Source organism: Phoca vitulina, unplaced genomic scaffold (genome assembly GCF_004348235.1).
Source record: "Phoca vitulina isolate PV1807 unplaced genomic scaffold, GSC_HSeal_1.0 scaffold10, whole genome shotgun sequence".
NCBI classification, from domain to species: Eukaryota; Metazoa; Chordata; class Mammalia; order Carnivora; family Phocidae; genus Phoca; species Phoca vitulina.
The window spans coordinates 9,831,340-9,850,227 of record NW_022589713.1 but is presented as its reverse complement, the minus strand read 5'-3'; the positions used below and the strand labels follow the sequence as shown (position 1 = coordinate 9,850,227).

General features: G+C 35.8%; 1 long non-coding RNA gene across 1 annotated transcript in view; it reads right to left on the bottom strand.

Moving 5' to 3' along the window:
- Positions 1-6,994: 6,994 nt before the first annotated feature.
- The window catches only part of LOC116635199, a 32,858-nt gene continuing 20,964 nt past the window's right edge, over positions 6,995-18,888 (bottom strand). The window contains exons 2-3 of the long non-coding RNA XR_004300125.1: positions 7,800-7,901; positions 6,995-7,072 (exon numbers count right to left, since the gene is read on the bottom strand). This is a non-coding gene — a long non-coding RNA (uncharacterized LOC116635199). The remainder of the gene's footprint in view (positions 7,073-7,799; positions 7,902-18,888) is intronic.

Genomic DNA, 18,888 nt, shown 5'->3' with positions numbered 1-18,888 from the left:
CCTATAAAAATCTGATGACTTTTAAACCAGTGGGACAAGAAGAAACCTATTTCCTCCATTCCCACCCACCCATGAGTATGAGATATTGAAAGAGAAAGACACAAAGAAAAAAAAATTAAGTTCTGTTTTGTGAATGCAATCCCTTTTGGCATTTTCTCTAAGCACTACAGTAAAAATTTAAATTGCTGTTCAATTATTGTAAATGCCAGATTCATATATCATCGAATGCAACAATGAGCTAAGACATAGTAACTTGGCTTTATACAAATGATACAAAATTTTGAGATTCACTAATGTCACTGGATCTTCTGTGATAGCATATCCAAAAGTAAAGTGCATCCTCTTTTATAACCTTCACTTCTGGGTATCCAAGCACAGTTGTGCAGGCTGTGCTTTGCACAAAGGTTCCCTGCTAAGAAACATGATTGGGGGCTGAAATCAGCCTGAGTTTAGCTCTCCAAGTCATGGGTCTGTGGCATGAAGCTTGCACTCCCCTGCATAGCCCTTGCAAGGAACAGCTTTTCCTAACGTTTTCACCCAGAGAAGATACCTTTTCCTAATGTGTGCTTACGTATGTGAAAGCAAAGCCCTTGCTACTTTTTTTCTCTAGAGTAATTCTCCATCTAAAATTTTTATTAAGTTTTATACTCTATTAAAAAGGAACAGTGTCCTATTTGTCTTTGTCATCTAGCACACTGCCAGCCTCCTACTAGACACTGACTATATGTTAGTAGAATCCAGAGACCATGGAGTAAACTACTTGAGTTCAAAGTTAAGACTCTGCACAACTGCAAGGCATGCCATTTACATGGAATGCTCTGGAAATGGCACCCCCTAGAATTGTGGAACACTGTTACATAATCTTAGATGGACTCCTAATTTTATAATGGTGTAAGATGGCATTTTTTAAAAGGGTAACTACATCAATTAACAGTTGATAATGTGCTTTTCATACACAGTATCTTACAATGTCTCATTTATTCTTCACAGTTAGCAAGATTATCACTATTTTTTAGATGAATTAACTGAGCCTTAGAGAATTAAATTTACTTCTTTCCTAAGATCATATAGCCAGTATTTTTCTGAGTCCAAACACAGATTAGTCTGAGATTTTAAATTATGTGATTATAAATCATCTTCTTTTATGTAAATATTTGAAAGACTTTTATAGAACTACAGATTCTGTATATATGATTGAGTCCTAAGGGAATTGATTTGTCATAACAATTAAGACATTAAGTAATCTTTCACTAGTAAAATACTGTGTCATGCTAAATTGTAACAGTTAAAAGTACACACCAACATATTCTGACTCTGACTTTTGGTAAAATAACAAAGTTCTGCAGTAGTCATTAAAGTTAGCTTTTAACACAGAGACAAAAAACAAACAAAACAAATGACCACCTAAGGTCCATCTGATTATAGCTTGGTAGATATTCATTTAGGTGAGGATACAAGAGGTGAAAAACAAAAGAGATTATGTTATTACACTAATTTCTAGAGTGTTAAAAAACTTCATTCACATTATTCCATTTGATCTCATTTTACAGAAGGTAAAAAGATGCAGAGACTAGTTACTTTTAAAAGATGATGGTGTTAGTAAGAGGAAACTGATACCAAGACTTGGACATTGGTCTTCTAACTCTAAATTAAGAATATCTATTTCATCAAGAATATTTTTGGCTGGAAAAGATTGGGATCATTCCCTGCATATTTTTGGAACACAATGCTTTGAAGCTGGAACTCAATCACAAGAGGAAATTTGGAAAGAGCTCAAAGACATGGAGGCTAAAGAACATCTTACTAAAGAATGAGTGGGTCAACCAGGAAATTAAAGAATTTTAAAAATTCATGGAAACAAATGAAAATGAAAGCACAACTGTCAAAACCTTTGGAATGCAGCAAAGGCAGTCCTAAGAGGGACGTATATAGCAATTCAAGCCTTTCTCAAGAAACAAGAAAGGTCTCAAAAATACAACTTAATCTTACCCCTAAAAGAGCTGGAGAAAGAACAGCAAATAAAAGCCTAAATCCAGCAGGAAAAAAGAAATCACAAAGATTAGAGCAGAAATCAATGAAATATAAACCATAAGAACAGTAGAACAGATCAACAAACTAGGAGCTGGTTCTTCAAAAGAATTAATAAGATTGAGAAACCCCTGGTCGGCCTTATCAAAAAGAAAAGAGAAAGGACCCAAATTAATAAAATCATGGATGAAAGAGGAGCGATCACAACCAATACCAAAGAAATAGAAACAATTTATAAGAACGTATTATGAGCAACTATATGCCAACAAATTAGGCAATCTGGAAGAAATGGATGCACTCCTAAAGAGGTATAAACTACCAAACCTGAAACAGGAAGGAATAGAAAACCATAACCAGCAAGGAAATTGAAGCCATAATCAAAAATCTCCCAACAAACAAGAGTCCAGGGCCAGATGGCTCCCAGGGGAATTCTACCAAACATTTAAAGAAGAATTAATACCTATTCTCCTGAAGCTGTTTTTAAAAAATAGAAATGGAAGGAAAACTTCCAAACTCTTTCTATGAGGCCAGCATTACCTTGACCCCACCAAAAGGGAGAATTACAGACCAATATCCCTGATGAACATGGATGTAAAAATTCTCACCAAAATACTAGCCAATAAAATCCAACAATACATTAAAATGATTATTCACCACGACCAAGTGGGATTTATTCCTGAGGTGCAAGGATGGTTTAACATCCTCAAATCAATGAATGTGATACACTACATTAATAAAAGAAAGGACAAGAACCATACGATTCTTTCAATAGATGCAGAAAAATCATTTGACAAAGTACAGCATCCTTTCTTGATTAAAACTCTTCACAGTGTAGGGATAGAGGGAACATACCTCAATATCATAAAAGCCACATATGGAAAGCCCACAGCAAATATTATTCTCAGTGGAGAAAAACTGAGAGTTTTCCCCCTAAGGTCAGGAACACAGCAGGGATGTCCACTATCACCACTGCTATTCAACATAGTACTGGAAGTCCTAGCCTCAGCAATCAGAAAACAAAAAGAAATAAAAGACATCCAAATAGGCAAAGAAGAAGTCAAACTCACTCTTTGCAGATGACATGATACTGTATGTGGAAAACCCAAAGACTCCACCCCAAAATTGCTAGAACTGATACAGGAATTCAGCAAAGTGGTAGGATATAAAATCAATGCACAGAAATCAGTTGCATTTGTATACAGTAACAATGAGACAGAAGAAAGAGAAATTAAGGAATCAATCCCATTTACAATTGCACCAAAAACCGTAAGATACCTAGGAATAAACCAAACCAAAAAGGCAAAGGATTTGTACTCAGAAAACTATAGAACACTCATGAAAGAAACTGAGGAAGACACAAATAAATGGAAAAATGTTCCATGCTCATGGATTGGAAGAACAAATATTGTTAAAATGTCCATGCTACCCAAAGCAATCTATACATTGCAATCCCTATCAAGTACCATCAACTTCTTTCACAGAGCTGGAACAAATAATCCTAAAATTTGTATGGAACCAGAAGAGACCCTGAATAGCCAAAGGAATGTTGAAAAAGAAAACCAAAGCTGTTGGTATCACAGTCCTGGACTTCAAGCTCTATTACAAAGCTGTCATCATCAAGACAGTGTGGTACTGGCACACAAACAGACACATAGATCCATGGAACAGAATAGAGAGCCCAGAAATAGTCCCTCAACTCTATGGTCAACTAATCTTCAACAAAGCAGGAAAGAATATCCAATGGAAAGAAGACAGTCTCTTCAACAAATGGTGCTGGGAAAACTGGACAGCCACATGCAGAAAAATAAAACTGGACCATTTTCTTACATCATACACAAAAATAGACTCAAAATGGATGAAAAACCTAAATGTGAGACAGGAATCCATCAAAATCCTAGAGGAGAACACAGGCAGCTGTGTGACCTCAGCTGCCACAACTTCTTGCTAGACACATCTCCAAAGGGAAGGGAAACAAAGGCAAAAATGAACTATTGGGATGTCATCAAGATAAACATCTTCTGCACAGCAAAGAAAACAATCAATAAAACTAAAAGGCAACCTATAGCATGGGAGAAGATATTTGTAAATGACATATCAGATAAAGGGCTAGTATCCAAAAATCTATAAAGCACTTGTCAAACTCAACACCTAAAAAACATAAAATCCAGTCAAGATATGGGCAGAAGACATGAACAGACATTTCTCTAAAGAAGATACAAATGGCTAACAGACACTTGAAAAAATGCTCAATATTACTTATTATCAAGGAAATACAAATCAAAACCACAATGAGATACTACATCACATCAGTCAGAATGGCTCAAATTAACAACTCAGGCATCAACAGATGTTGGAGAGGATGCAGAGAAAGGGGGAACCCTCTTACATTGCTGGTGGGAATGCAAGCTGGTGCAGCCACTCTGGAAAACAGTACGGAGGTTCCTCAAGAAGTTAAAAATAGAACTACCCTATGACCCAGCAATTACACTACTAGGTATTTATCCAAAGGATACAAAAATAGTGATTCAAAGGGGCACATGCCCTGTAATGGTTTATAGCAACAATGTCCACAATAGCCAAACTATGGAAAGAACCAAGATGCCCATCAACAGATGAATGGATAAGGAAGGTGTATATATACACACACACACAATGGAATACTATTCATCTATCAAAAAAATGAAACCTTGCCATTTGCAATGACTTGGATGGAACTAGAGGGTGTTATGCTAAGCGAAATAAGTCAATCAGAGAAAGACAATTATATGATCTTGCTGATATGTGGAATTTAAGAAACAAAACAGAGAGGAGCACCTGGGTGGCTCAGTCAGTTAAGTAGCTGCCTTCAGCTCAGGTCATGATCCCTGGATCCTGGGGTTGAGCCCCACATCTGGCTCCCTTCTTGGTGAGGAGCCTGCTTCTCCCTCTTCCTCTGTCTGCCACTCCCCCTGCTGTGCTCTCTCTGTCAGATAAATAAATAAAATCTGCTTTCAGCTCAGGTCATGGTCCCAGGGTCCTGGGATTGAGCCCAGCATCGGGCTCCCTGCTCGGCGGGAAGCCTGCTTCTCCCTCTCCCACCCCCCTACTTGTGTTCCCCCTCTCGCTATGTCTCTATCTGTCAAATAAATAAATAAAATCTTTTTTTAAAAAAAAGTAACAAAACAGAGGATTATAGGGGAAGAAAGAAAAAAATAAAACAAAATGAAATCAGAGAGGGAGACAAACCATAAGAGACTCTTAAGCATAGGAAACAAACTGAGGGTTGCTGGAGGGGAGAGGGGTCAGGGAATGGGGTAACTGGGTGATGAACATTAAGGAGGGCATGTGATGTAATGAGCACTGGGCCATTATAAAAGACTGATGAATCACTGACCTCTACCTCTGAAACCAATAATACAATATATATTAATTGAATTTAAATAAAAATGAATAAATTTTAAAAATTCTGAGAAAAATAAGGATTTGAACTATACATCTAAAAAAACCAATAGCAAAATCCTTTTATCATTTTTGTTAATAATAGTTATGGGATGTGGGTTGCTATGTGAATAAAGATGAAATAGGATAAAAAAAGAATATTTTTGGCTGCTACTGACCACTGACCAGACTGAGCAAATTAAATATGTCTTCTAATACAGTTTTTTTCTTAGCAAAGATGCCTACCAAGAGTTGGGCAATTTCACTTATTTAGATTTGACTAGAACTCACACTGATCAAAGCAAAGCAATTTCTATTAAGTTATCTTGCTGATTTTTCATGTCCAAAGATGAGTGGAAATAACAGATTACTGCTGCTCTAGACTTAAGTATTACCAAAAATAATTTATTGATGAAATGAAAAAGGAAGGAATCTTAGAAGAAAACGATCATGTCATATTAGCTAAGGAAGGGAACCCTAGGCCTGGTCTCACATGCATCCCATCTTATGGGGGGGGGGGGGAATGTGGTTGTGGGGGGAGGGGTTTAAGCTTCGTGCCACAGTCCCATGACTTGGAGAGCTAAACTCAGGCTGATTGCAGCCCGCAATTACATTTCCTTAGCAGGGCACCTTTGTGCGGAGTACATCTTGCATCACTGTGTTTGTAAATACTGAATTGAATGTTATAAAAGAGGATGCACTTTACTTTTGGATATGCTATCATAGAAAAAGATTTAATAAAAATTGATTTCTAGAAATTTGGGGGATGGAAAGGATTACTGCTATTATCAAATATACTCAGAGGCAAGATATTTCAATTAAAGAGAATATGTAATATCTGTGTATGATCCTAAGAAGAATAAACCATGGGGGAAGAAGGCACTTATTTTCTAATTAATTTTTAAATAAAAATTGTATATATTTGAGTTGTGCAAATGATGATTTGATATACATACACATAGTAAAATGATTACTATAGTCAAGCTATTTAACATATCATCTCCTCACATAGTTACCTTTCTTTTGTGTCTGATGAGAACACCTGAAATCTACTCTCTTAGCAAATTTTCAGTATTTAATAGAAGATTATTAACTATAGCACTTATGCTGTACGTTAGATATCTAGACTTATTCATCTTACATAACTGCATCTTTGTACCCTTTGGCCAACATTTCTCCATTTCCCCCACTTCCGCATCCGTGATAACCACCATTCTATTCTCTGTCTCTATATATTTGACTTTTTTACATTTCACATGTTAGTGAGATCATGCAGTTTTCTTTTTTTTTTTTTCCTTTTTGTTTCTGGCTTATATCAATAGTATAATGTCATTTAAAATACAGCTCCCAGGGATGTCTTTGATGATTCCAGGTAAAGGACATATGGATAAGTGGAAGAAGGAACACATAAAAAAGGAGAGAGAAAAAACGCATGATAGAGATGTTGAAATGTATAGAAAGGACAGTTGGGAACAAATTTTAGGACAAACAACAATGTAAAGGGTATTTACCAGTATGGTTAAAGCTAGACAAAGGAGGAAGAAAAGGACATTCTCCCGTATTGTAATATTATGCCTCTATTAGTTTTGCACAGTCATCTATGTCCACTGATGGAATTAGGAAACATCTGTGGGAGAGAGAAAATAAGCATTAACCTGAATCCTATTTCTCCATTAAGAAGAATGACCTTAAAACCAAACCTACCACAGCCAACTGGATTAATGAGAGACAGAATTTCAAGTTGAGTAGGGCCAGAGTTGTAACTTGATATAACTTGATATAATATATATATTTATATATAATATAAATTTAGGCTTAAATACTGATACTTCTACTTATGAGCTGTGAGCTCTTCAATAACTCATTGGAACCCTCTGTTCAGCAACTTCTTCTTCTATAAAATGAATGGCATCAGTCCCATGATACTGTGAGGAAAAAATAAGCATTAGGGAGCAAATATCTGATATGTAATCCTTCTACACAGGCAACACTCAATCTCTTTAACTCTTATTATGATGATACTTGAAGTCTTAGAAAGCAAAATCTGTTTCTAGTTATTATAGCTCCATCCCCAACTCCTAATCCAAACATGCTGGGCTTAAATAAATACTTGGTGAACAAACAAACAAAAATCAAAATAATACAAGACCATGGAGCTGTTTAGATGACTTCCAGATCCTGAGTTCTGACTAATTATATCCCAGGAAACAAAATCTACAGATATGATCACAGAACCAACTGTTACTGATTATCGAAGAATTGTAACAAATATGACAAATCCCAGAAATGTGGAATAAAGAAATATTTTAATTTTTAACATGAGAATAAAAGGATAGATTCCAGAAATTACTCACTAGCAATTTGGAGACTGATTCACCGCATAATCACAGAATGAAGCATAGAATACAAGGCTGTGAACTCTTCAGGAAATTGGGTTCTCTAAAGGAAGCTAAACACTTGAAGCAAACAGAAGAAATATCACATAATTGAATTTTAATTAAAAAAAAGTGATACTATCTCAAGATATCTTTATAAACATAAGAAACCCTAGGCAGGGTAATAGAAGTAATAGTGATTCATGGGTGCTTGAATGATAAAAAACAGACAGGATTCATCATTGTTCTTACCAGGAGGAAGTTCTCACATGCTTGCACACTACTGATGCTGCTTCTGATTCTCTGCCTTTTTAGAAAGCTTTATTGATGATTAAAGCCATACAAAGATAGAAACCATGGGGGCGCCTGGGTGGCTCAGTTGGTTAAGCGACTGCCTTCGGCTCAGGTCATGGTCCTGGAGCCCCGGGATCGAGTCCCGCGTCGGGCTCCCTGCTCGGCGGGGAGTCTGCTTCTCCCTCTGACCCTCCCCCCTCTCATGCTCTCTCTCTCTATCTCATTCTCTCTCTCAAATAAATAAATAAAATATTAAAAAAAAAAAGATAGAAACCATGTACATGAGAGACACAATTACCTTTCTTATCAGACCCAGCCCTGTTGGGATGGAATCCTCCATGTCATACATACAATTTCACTGTCTCTGGCCATGGTGTTAGGAAACTCATAGATCAAGAGGCACCAATGAGGGCGCCTGAGTGGCTCAGTTGGTTAAGCGACTGCCTTCGGCTCAGGTCATGATCCTGGAGTCCCGGGATCGAGTCCCGTATCGGGCTCCCTGCTCAGTAGGGAGTCTGCTTCTCCCTCTGACCCTCCTCCCTCTCATGCTCTCTCTCTCAAATAAATAAAATCTTTAAAAAAAAAAAAAAAGAGGCACCAATGAGACATTTAGGGTACTCCCCAGTCCCTGGCTTTCCTGTTTTCAAAACTTTGCTTCCTTTTTCAACTACAAGGCATAGCTGAGCTGCCAATACAAAAAATGTCCAGATGGGAGAGGTTTTATTCATAAGCTACATCGTCAGTCTTACATAGTGGTCACATTCTGCAGACCCTAAGGCCAGATATAGCATGCAGATATGCTGTGGTTTGCCTATTAGTGTTAATTTGCTTTGATCTTAATTGAAACCCATTTGTCCAATTGAGGGTAAATGAACCTATGGGCAGGGTAAAAAAGCAATTTCCTGGATTATACAGTTTGGAGCTGAGTAAAAATTACCTCCTTTAGAGAGGATATGTGTTGTTCAATTTGCCAAACAAATTCTCTTTACTAGCGCCATATTCTTCATCTCCAAACTCAGGTAAGAGCCAAAAGACAGACATTATGAGGAGACAAATCTCAATTTGTTACAAAGAAGTATTAACAACAGAGATCTAAAATTTATAGGACTTAAGGTTCAATGGGATTTGATCCCACAAGTTCACCTTGATCCTTTCAAAGTGTCACTGAAATAACCATATCTATGTAAAACTAAATATCAATGAATTCTGTTGTGAGGTACTAAGTTCCTTGTTAAGCAGTTTTTAAAGAAAGAATAGCAAACCCTTGTCAGGATGAAACAAAATTGTTTCAGAATTGGATAAAAGATTGAATTAGATCACCTCTATTTCCTCAAAATAAAAATTATATCATATTTTCAATGAAAAAATGATTTTATATTTCAATCTGTCTATAAATACTTATTGTATATGTTACATCCTTAGCAATAGGCATTAGTGTGGAATGTTATATTATTTTTCACAAAAATTGTCCACTTTTCACCCTATGAATACTACATTTGGCCATGTGAATTACTTCAGCCAATGACCTTTGAGTATAATTAATGTGTGGCACTTTTGAGCAGAAGCTTTAAGAGCCAGCACATGGCTTACCATGTCTTTTTACCTCTCCCATATGAGTGGCAATGTCTGAATTAGAAGCCAGCATGGGTACTAGAGTGTAGATGACACACAATGGACTTGTAACATGAGCAAGAAATAAACCTTTGTTACTATAAACTATTGAGATTTGGGAGTTGTTTGTTACTGTCACATAACTTATCCTATCCCGACTGATACAAATGGGAAAAGTCAAAGGAATTGAGAAGGACAAGAACCTAAGATGCCAGTGTGGTGACTGTGTTTTCTAGACAGGGAGAGTGAAGTCACTCTGCCAGAACTTGGGGTGGAAACAATCCATGAGAGAGCTGCTGAGGTCTTCAATGCAAGAGGGAGTGAGTGAGGTCAAGAGATGGCAGCGGTGGAAAATGGTTTAGGCAAATGCCCTCACCCTTTAAAGACATTTGAGAAAGTTTATCCGCTACTCTGGCTAATATCCCATTAACCAGAACTTAGTCACATGCCACCCAACTGTAAGGGATTCTGGGAAATATCCTTATTCAAGCCAACTATGACTCAGCTAAAAACTGGAACTTCCATTACAATAAAAGAAAGTAGAATGAAAACCAGGGACAACCAGCAGCCTCTGGCCATGGATTCAAACCCAGACCAAAATACAAACAGGGTTTTGGAGAATGAAAGCCTTCCTTCCACTGCAAGCTGAGGAAAGCTACAAGGAAGATGATTTTCTCAAGGAAGAGCCAGTGCTCACTTAAGGACGGGCATTATCAGGATGGATCAGTGAGGTGATTAAGGATGAATAAGAGTCTAATCATCAAAGAACAGAAGTTTCTCAGCACATCTGATATTTTGGGAGTTGCCCAGAGAGAACAGTAGTGGGCTGAGAAAATGAAAGAGAAAATGGATGATCTAAGGGGCTTAACCTCTTTAATGATGGTTGGAGAAAATAAGGCCATGGTTGGATCAGCTTGCTGCAAGTGTGTCAAGATAAGAACTGACCTATACCCTCAGCTCATCAGGACACAGCTGCGTCTTGGAAAGACCCTTAGAATGTGAGATGTGAGAGTGTGTGCATATTTGACAGCAGCGCTGCATGGAAAATCTACTAGCAGTACAGGAATGAGGAAGAGACCGCCCAGTTTATGGCACAAAGGTAGAGAGCAATGTTTCAAGAAAAGTTGACATGATTGAGAGCCTCTAACAGAATCTGCAAAATCTAGTCCCTAACTCTCAAACTGACTTTTCCTAACTCCTGTTAACAGAAATATCCTCTAACAGGAAAGCAAACAAATAACATTCAACGTGAATACAGCACCTCTGATGGTGAGAAGTATAAGCAGATCCAGATACAATCATGCGGATGCCCCAAGACTAACAACTTGCTGCCTCTTTTAACAATTGTGTAAATATTTTAAATATTTATATAGAAAGGACACTGAGTATCTCATTCAGAAAGACCAAAGGACAACTACTGGTAGCAGAGCTCAAACTCCTCTTTTATCTTGCTTCTTGCTCCTGTCACTAGGCTCTTTGAAGAGCTTGTACTTTCCACTGGAGAACTCTAAAGTCCTACAATTAAAAAAAATCCATGCTCCTTAGAAGGCAATTTACTAGTCATTTATTATTGCTTGAACATACTCATTAAGGTCTAACTTGCCAAATGTAAGGACATATCAAAGAATCCCTTCTAACAGAATGCAATGGTCTTCCTAAGAGGAAGCCAGGAAAATACTCCCCCCACCCCATCCTACTGCATTTCCAGTGATATCTGAGCATCCCTATAGATTAGTGCTATGTAGAAAGATTTTTGGTTGATATCTGTATTTAGAGTTCAACTCAGGTCCTAGAAACACAAAGAAGAATAATACATAGCCCTTGTTCTCAGAAAAATTACCGGGATTCCAAAATAGACTTTGCAACTATTTTTCCTTATAGAAATAAAAAGCAATACACAAATTTACTTCTTTTGTTTGTTTTGTAAATAATCTAAATTTGCCTGCTTTGGAAAAATGTTGTTCTTAATGCTAATGCTTTAAAATACTTACTTATAGACATCATGCTAAATTCTATGTGGACAGTTTTACTATTCAAGCCTACTATTTCTGACTATTTGCTCATCTGTCTTCTGGTTGAAATATTTTTCCTTCTCTAAATTTCAATCTAGCAGTATTAGCTGCTTTTCTCCTCCAAGAAAAAGGATTCTATCTTCCTCTTCAGAATATCATTTTCAGATTTTTGTATCAGCTATTCTAATGTTTTACCTTCCCCTTAGGTCCTGATGGCATTTTGTCACTTATGAACCTCTGTAGACTCCAGAGAGAAATTTTCCTATTTGGAAAACAGAGCTTTCCAATGAGTAAAAATGATAGTAGCAACAATTTTCCAGAAAATACTGTACCTCTGAAAGGTGGCACTTGCAGAATTCATATCCAGCAAAATCTTGTTATATACTTAAAGGCAACTTTCCTAGAATGAATTCATTTATTTCTAAAAGTGTGTGTGAAACAAAAATAATGCCATCTCCAGTCTACTTGGTGAGAGAGAGGGAGAGAGAGAGAAAGTCTTGTTTACAGTTATAATGAGTTGGAACTAATTCTGTTTCTTTGTTTCTAGTTTGCCATGCCCAGTCTAATTGTTAGGGTATGTGTACCCTTCTAAATATACTGCTTTGAATAAGATCTGAGTGGGAAAGAGTCTCAGTTCACAGCCTATGGAATCTATTTGCATCTCCAAGGAAATAGTTGTTTACTATTCTGTTGTCATTTGTTCAGAGCACAACACAGAAGTGAATTGCCATCAATATTCATAGTCCTTGTAGCCTCCAGAGGCTCCCTGTGTGATTGTGCTCCATTTAGCTCTAAATCTGTATTCCCATATAGATTTAAACAAGAGAGCTAGGGAAATTTTGAAGTCTTTTGTTCTCAGTCACAGTAATATTTAAATAGTCCACTGGGTATGCAAGTATTGCCGATTCCTTTATTGCTTTGTTACAGTCTACCACAAAAAGATCCACCTTAGGGAAACATAACCATTTTTTGTTTTTGTTTTTTTCATTACAGATTCTGAAAAATCCTACCTCCACCCTAACTAGGTTAGTTATAAATCAATTTTGTTTCTTAAATTCACACAAAGTCAGGCACATAGAATTCTTTTCAATGCTAACGTTATGTCCTGCACTTCTATTCCCACTCCAGTGTTCTTACTCAACAGCTTAAATATGTACTTCCTTAGATTCTTCTTCTTATGAAACACCACCAAATATTTAGTACATCTGTAATTATTCAGTAAAAAATATATAATGAGCTGTGATGACCATAAGATTAGAGAGAAAATCTTCTAGGTAATATGTCAATTCAATAAGAAGAATTTGCCTAAAAATCAGCATTCTACATCTGTATTTATTTTTAAGCAAATATTCAGCAAACTCTCTGAATTGTGTATGTATATCTGACAGGTGAGTTTTACTCTGTTCCTGCAATGGGAGGGAGACTTACTGAAATTTTCCTTTCTTTCCTTTCGCTGTTCTTAAATATGCATACATACCTATAAGAACTTTTATTTAAATAGATACATTTAATTAAAATTCCAAATTCCTCTAAGTATTTATCTCACATCTTCTTACATAGAAAATAATATGATGTGCCACAGGTACAACTATAGAAAGTGAACTTAAAATTAGTGGGATTATATAAAGACGTAATTCTTGGTGATAAGGTAATAAAAACACAGCTCTAAATACCAATGGAAAGTCTAGAATATTGTTCTATAGGGTTTTTTTTTTTTTTTCAGAAAGAATTTGTGCCATTTGCTTAGAGTGGTTTAGAAAATACAAACCTAAAGGGAAAACAAATAAACGGGATAGACAGAAATAAGGAATAATCTATTTTAATATAATCTTTTCAATATGCATTTAAGGTTCTGGTGCCAGTTCAGATAAAAGCAAACATACTTCATCCTGTCTCTCCTACTGAATACAACTAAAAACCTAGACAGATGCATTGAGCAGCTACCTAAAGACTCTGAAAGTTAACTGGTAACAGATAGAATGATAAAGGAAACCAGAACTCAAAGTCAGACCAATATAAGGGTGAATTTCTTTTATCTTTCCCTCCAGTATCTCCCAGACTCGATGGAAAAGCAGTGCAAAGGCCAAAATTACACTCTGGTTGTAGGCTGAAAGAGTTCCAAGAGAAGACCTTTATTTCTGGTCTGAAAAACAGGGAAGAGATCCCCAGGGTCAGAGAGTGGGAAAATTCACTCCCCCCCCCATTTTCTCCATTCTAGTCCCAGGCAAACCCATGGGAGCGGTGGCAGGGCTGGGCAGTGGCAGCTGGGCAGGCACTCAAACTTTGAGGGAAAAGAACCCTTTTCTCTAACAAAATAAACTGTGGTCCTGTGAATGTGAAGAAGGATCCCAATTCTTTTTTCTTTCTCAATTGTCCTGCTGCTGCTGGAACGCAAAGGCAGACACATTTGTGGGAGGTACACAACCAGGTGGGGAAATGAAAACCCTAGCTTTCTAGTAAGAAGAGAATGGAAGCCTCTGGGAGCCAGAGAGTCAAGGAGACTGCAAAGATGAAGAAATTCAAGTGATCCCATAAAATTGTGTATAACCTGAGCTACAGATGCATGAATGTGACCCTAAACAGCACACCAAAGTCTCTGAAAACTGACCTGTCATTGGTAGACCACCCTGAAGGTCTCACACTGGCCTCTGGATGGCATACAGATGGACAGAGCCAGCTAACACCGCAAACTCCTTTAAAAGATGAACCAACTTAGAACCATAACTCACAGAAGGTAGTTTCGAATTTTCAGCCTAAACCTAGCCAGGTCTATTAAATGATAAAACAGGTTTATTAACTGATAAAGCACACTATACCCACCCCCCTCACACACAAAACACACACAATTGACCTCTAAGAATTAAATAGGACCCAGAATTTCATGACACAATGTACTAAATGTCCAGGATACAATCCAAAATTAGTCAGCATATGAAAAACCAGGAAAAAATCAATAACCTAAAAAGAACAGAAAAGCAACAGATGTCAATTCTGAGATGATGCAGATATTGAATTACCTGACAAAGACTTTAAAGCACCTATTATAATCAAGTGTCAAAAAGTACAAGTGAACATTTTTGAAAAGAATAGAAATAGACAATGAAATAAATGATATAAAAAGGAACAAAATAAAAATTTTAAAATGAAAATGTACAATAACTAAAACAAACAAAAATTCCCTGGAAGGACTCAATAGTCAAATAGAGAAGACAGAGGAGAGAGCCAGTAAATTGAAGATAGTTCAATAGTAATCATCCAATCAGAACAAGAAGAAGAAAAGACTGACAAAATTAAACAGAGCTTTATGGATCTGTCAGACAGCATCAACAGGTCTAATATTTGTGTGGCCAAGGCTCCAGAGCAAAGGATAAAACAGTGTGCCAGAAAAAAATTTTGAAGAAATAATGACTGGAAACTTAACAAATTGGTTAAATACATAAGCATCCAGATTCAAGAAGCTCAGCTAATCCCAATTAGAATAAACACAAAGAAATCTATGCTTTGAATTATCATAGTTGAATTTCTGAAAATTTACAGATGAAAAAAATCTTAAAAGCAAACAGAGAGAAATGAATGATGTATTATCTTCAGAAGATCACAGTCTCAATGATAATGGATTTCTCATCAGAAACCATTGGTACTGGAACAATATTTTTAAAGTGCTGAGAGGGAAGAACTGTCAAACCAGAATTCAATATACAGAAAAAATATCATTCAGGAATGAAAGTTAGATAAGCTCATTCTCAGTTGAAGGAAACCTAAGAGAATTTATTACCAGCAAAACTGTTCTAAAGGAAATGCTAAAGGAAATTCTTCAGACACAAGAGACATAATAATAGAGGGAAAGTGGTAATTTAGAAATGAAAGAACAACAGAAATGGTAAATATCTGTGTAATATAATAGACAATTTTTCTTCCCTTAAATTCTTTAAAATATGTGATTGTTGAAAGCAAATATTATAACATTACTAGAAATAGAAGTGAAGTTCTTTAACATGATAAAGAGCTTGTATGAAAAACCCACAGCTAACATCATACTCAATGGTGAAAAGACTGAAAACTTCCACTTTAAGATCAAGAACAAGATAAGGGGTCCTGGGATGGAACCCTACATCGGGAGTCTGTTTGTCCCTCTGTCTCTCCCTGACTTGTGTGTTCTCTCTCTCTCTCTCTCTCAAATAAATAAATAAATAAAATCCTTAAATTTTTTTTAAAAAGAATGCCTACTTTTACCACAGTTATTCAACATTGTACTGGAAGTTCTAGCCAGAGCAATTAGACAATAAGTAAAATTAGTCCTATTCACAGATGAAATGATCCTATGTGTGGAAAATCCCAGAGGCTCCATAAAAAGGCTACTAGAAGTAATAAGTGAATTCTTCAAAGTCCAGGACATAGAGTCAACACATAAAAATCAGTTGTATTCCTATACACAATCCCTGAACAATTTGAAAAGTAAATTAAGAAAGCAATTCCATTTACAAAAATATCTAAAAGAATGAAATACCTAGGAGGAGGTAAAAATCTTGTACACCAAAAGCCACAAAATATTGCTGAAAGAAATTAAGTAAATGGAAAAATATCCCAAGTTCATAGATAGGAACATTTAATATTGTTAAGATTTCAATACTACACAAAACAATCTACAGATTCAATGCACTTCCTATTAAAATTCCAACAGACTTTTTTGAAAAAATAGAAAAACTGACCCTAAAATTCACATGAAATGCAAGTGGTCCAAACTACAAAAGATACAGTATTCAAAAGAGGCTAGTACTGGCATACAGATAAACATATAGATTGATGGAATAAAATTATGAGTCCAGAAATAAAACCAAACATCTATGGCTAGTTGATTTTTGACAAGAGCACTAGGCATTCAATAGGAAAAGAATGATCTCTTCAACAGGTAGTACTGAAACAACTGGATTTCTCCATGTAAAAGAATGATTTTGGACCCCTTCCCTACACCACATACAAAAATTAACTCAAAATGGACCAGTGACCTAAATATAAAAACTAAAACCATAAAACTCTTAGAATAAATCATGTTATTCTATCATCTATCTATCTACCTATCATTTATTCTAAAACTCTTAGAATAAATGTTCATAAACTTGGATTTGACAGGAATTCTTAGCTATATGACACTAAAAGCACAAGCAACAAAAGACAAAATAGATAAGTTGGATTTCATTAAAATTAAAAATTCTTGTTCATCAAAGAGCATTATTAAGTAAGTGAAAATACAGCCTACAAACTGAAAGAAACTTTTTTATAAACCATATATCTAATAGTGATTTAATAGGTAGAATATATAAAGAACGCCTAAAACTCAACAATAAAAAAACCAAACAACCTAACCCAAAAATTGGCAAAAGACTTGAATAAACATTTCCCTTAAAGAAGATATACTAATGGCCAATGAGCACATGAAAAGATGCACAACGTCATTAGTCACTAGGGAAATGCAAATTAAAGCCACAAAGAGACATCACATCATACCCACTGAATGTCTATAATCAAAAATATAATAACAAGTGTTGGTGAGAGTGTGGAGAAATTCAAACCCTCATGCACTGTTAGTGGGAATGTAAAATTGTGCAGCATTTTTGAAAAACAGTTGACTCTTACTCAAAATGCTAACATATGATACAAAATGTTAAATATGATACAATGATTATGCTCTCAGATATATACCCAAGAGAAAGGAAAACACATGTTCCTACAAAAAGTTGCAAACAAATGTTCCTAGCAGCATTTCCTAGCAGTAAAAAAAAAAAAGAAAAAAGATAGCAACCAAAATGTTAATCAACTGATGAACATATAAATAAAAGGTGATATATCCAAATAACATATATTTGGAAATAAAAAGAAATGAAGTACTGATACATGCTACCAATTGGTGACCCTTGAAGGTATTTTGCTAAGGAAAAGAATCAAATAACAAAATACACATATTGTGTGATTTGATTTCCTTGAAATATCCAGAATAATTAAATCTATAGAGGTGGAAAGTAAATTAATGGTTGCTTAGAAGTGGAGGTAGGAGGGGTAAGGGAGATAGGGATTGATTGCTTAGGATTGATGATATAGGGTTTCTTTCTTTTAGGAGGGGTAAAAATGTTCTAAAATCAGATTGTAGTGACTGCTGCACAACCTTGTGAATATATTTTAAAACACTGAATTGTACAATTTATTTTATTTTTTTTTAAGATTTTATTTATTTGACAGAGAGAGACACGGTGAGAGAGGGAACACAAGCAGGGGGAGTGGGAGAGGGAGAAGCAGGCTTCCCGCATAGCAGGGAGTCCGATGCGGGGCTCGATCCCAGGACCCTGAGATCATGACCTGAGCCGAAGGCAGACGCTTAACGACTGAGCCACCCAGGTGCCCCTGAATTGTATATTTTAAATGGGTGAATTTTCTATATTGATTTTATCTCAATGAAACTGTTTAAGTACATGTCTGTTTTTAATATATAAATAGACTAAAATATATAAACATAAATAGACTAAATAATTAAAATAATATATGATAGAATATAGATATAGAATATATATATATATATACTAAATAATTTCTATGTCTCCTGCAAACTTTAAAAACTATAAGCCTATAATTTATGCCCTTTACTTGGGACTTCTAATTCTAACAGAGCCTGTTTACTGTCAGAATCACCTCAAATTCTAAATTATAGAAGTCAAACTTGATGTGTTGTTAGTAGAAGGTATCCCCGTTAATTTAAAAATTAACATAAATTGTTTAATATTCAAGTCACAGAGAATGGGAAATGTACTTAACACAAAAATATTTTAAGTGATATGTTCATAAAGTCACTTTATGAAACCCAGGCAACAAATATTTTGCACTAGAACTGCTCACGTGAGAATTACTTATGATGCAAACTTTCAAGAAGAGGAAAAACATAAAGGAAATCTAGAGTAGAGAGTGAAAGCCTAACATCATGATTCAGTCTTGCACAATACTATAGCGTAGACACCCAACGTATGTCAATGACTTTGGTTTGGGGGATGAATTTAATCTCATAAATGACACACAGCCTTTCTTTGATTCTGTAAACAACATTAGTACCATTTTCACAAAATGTTAGTGAATGAAAGAAATATTGACCATCCGGCGACAATGTT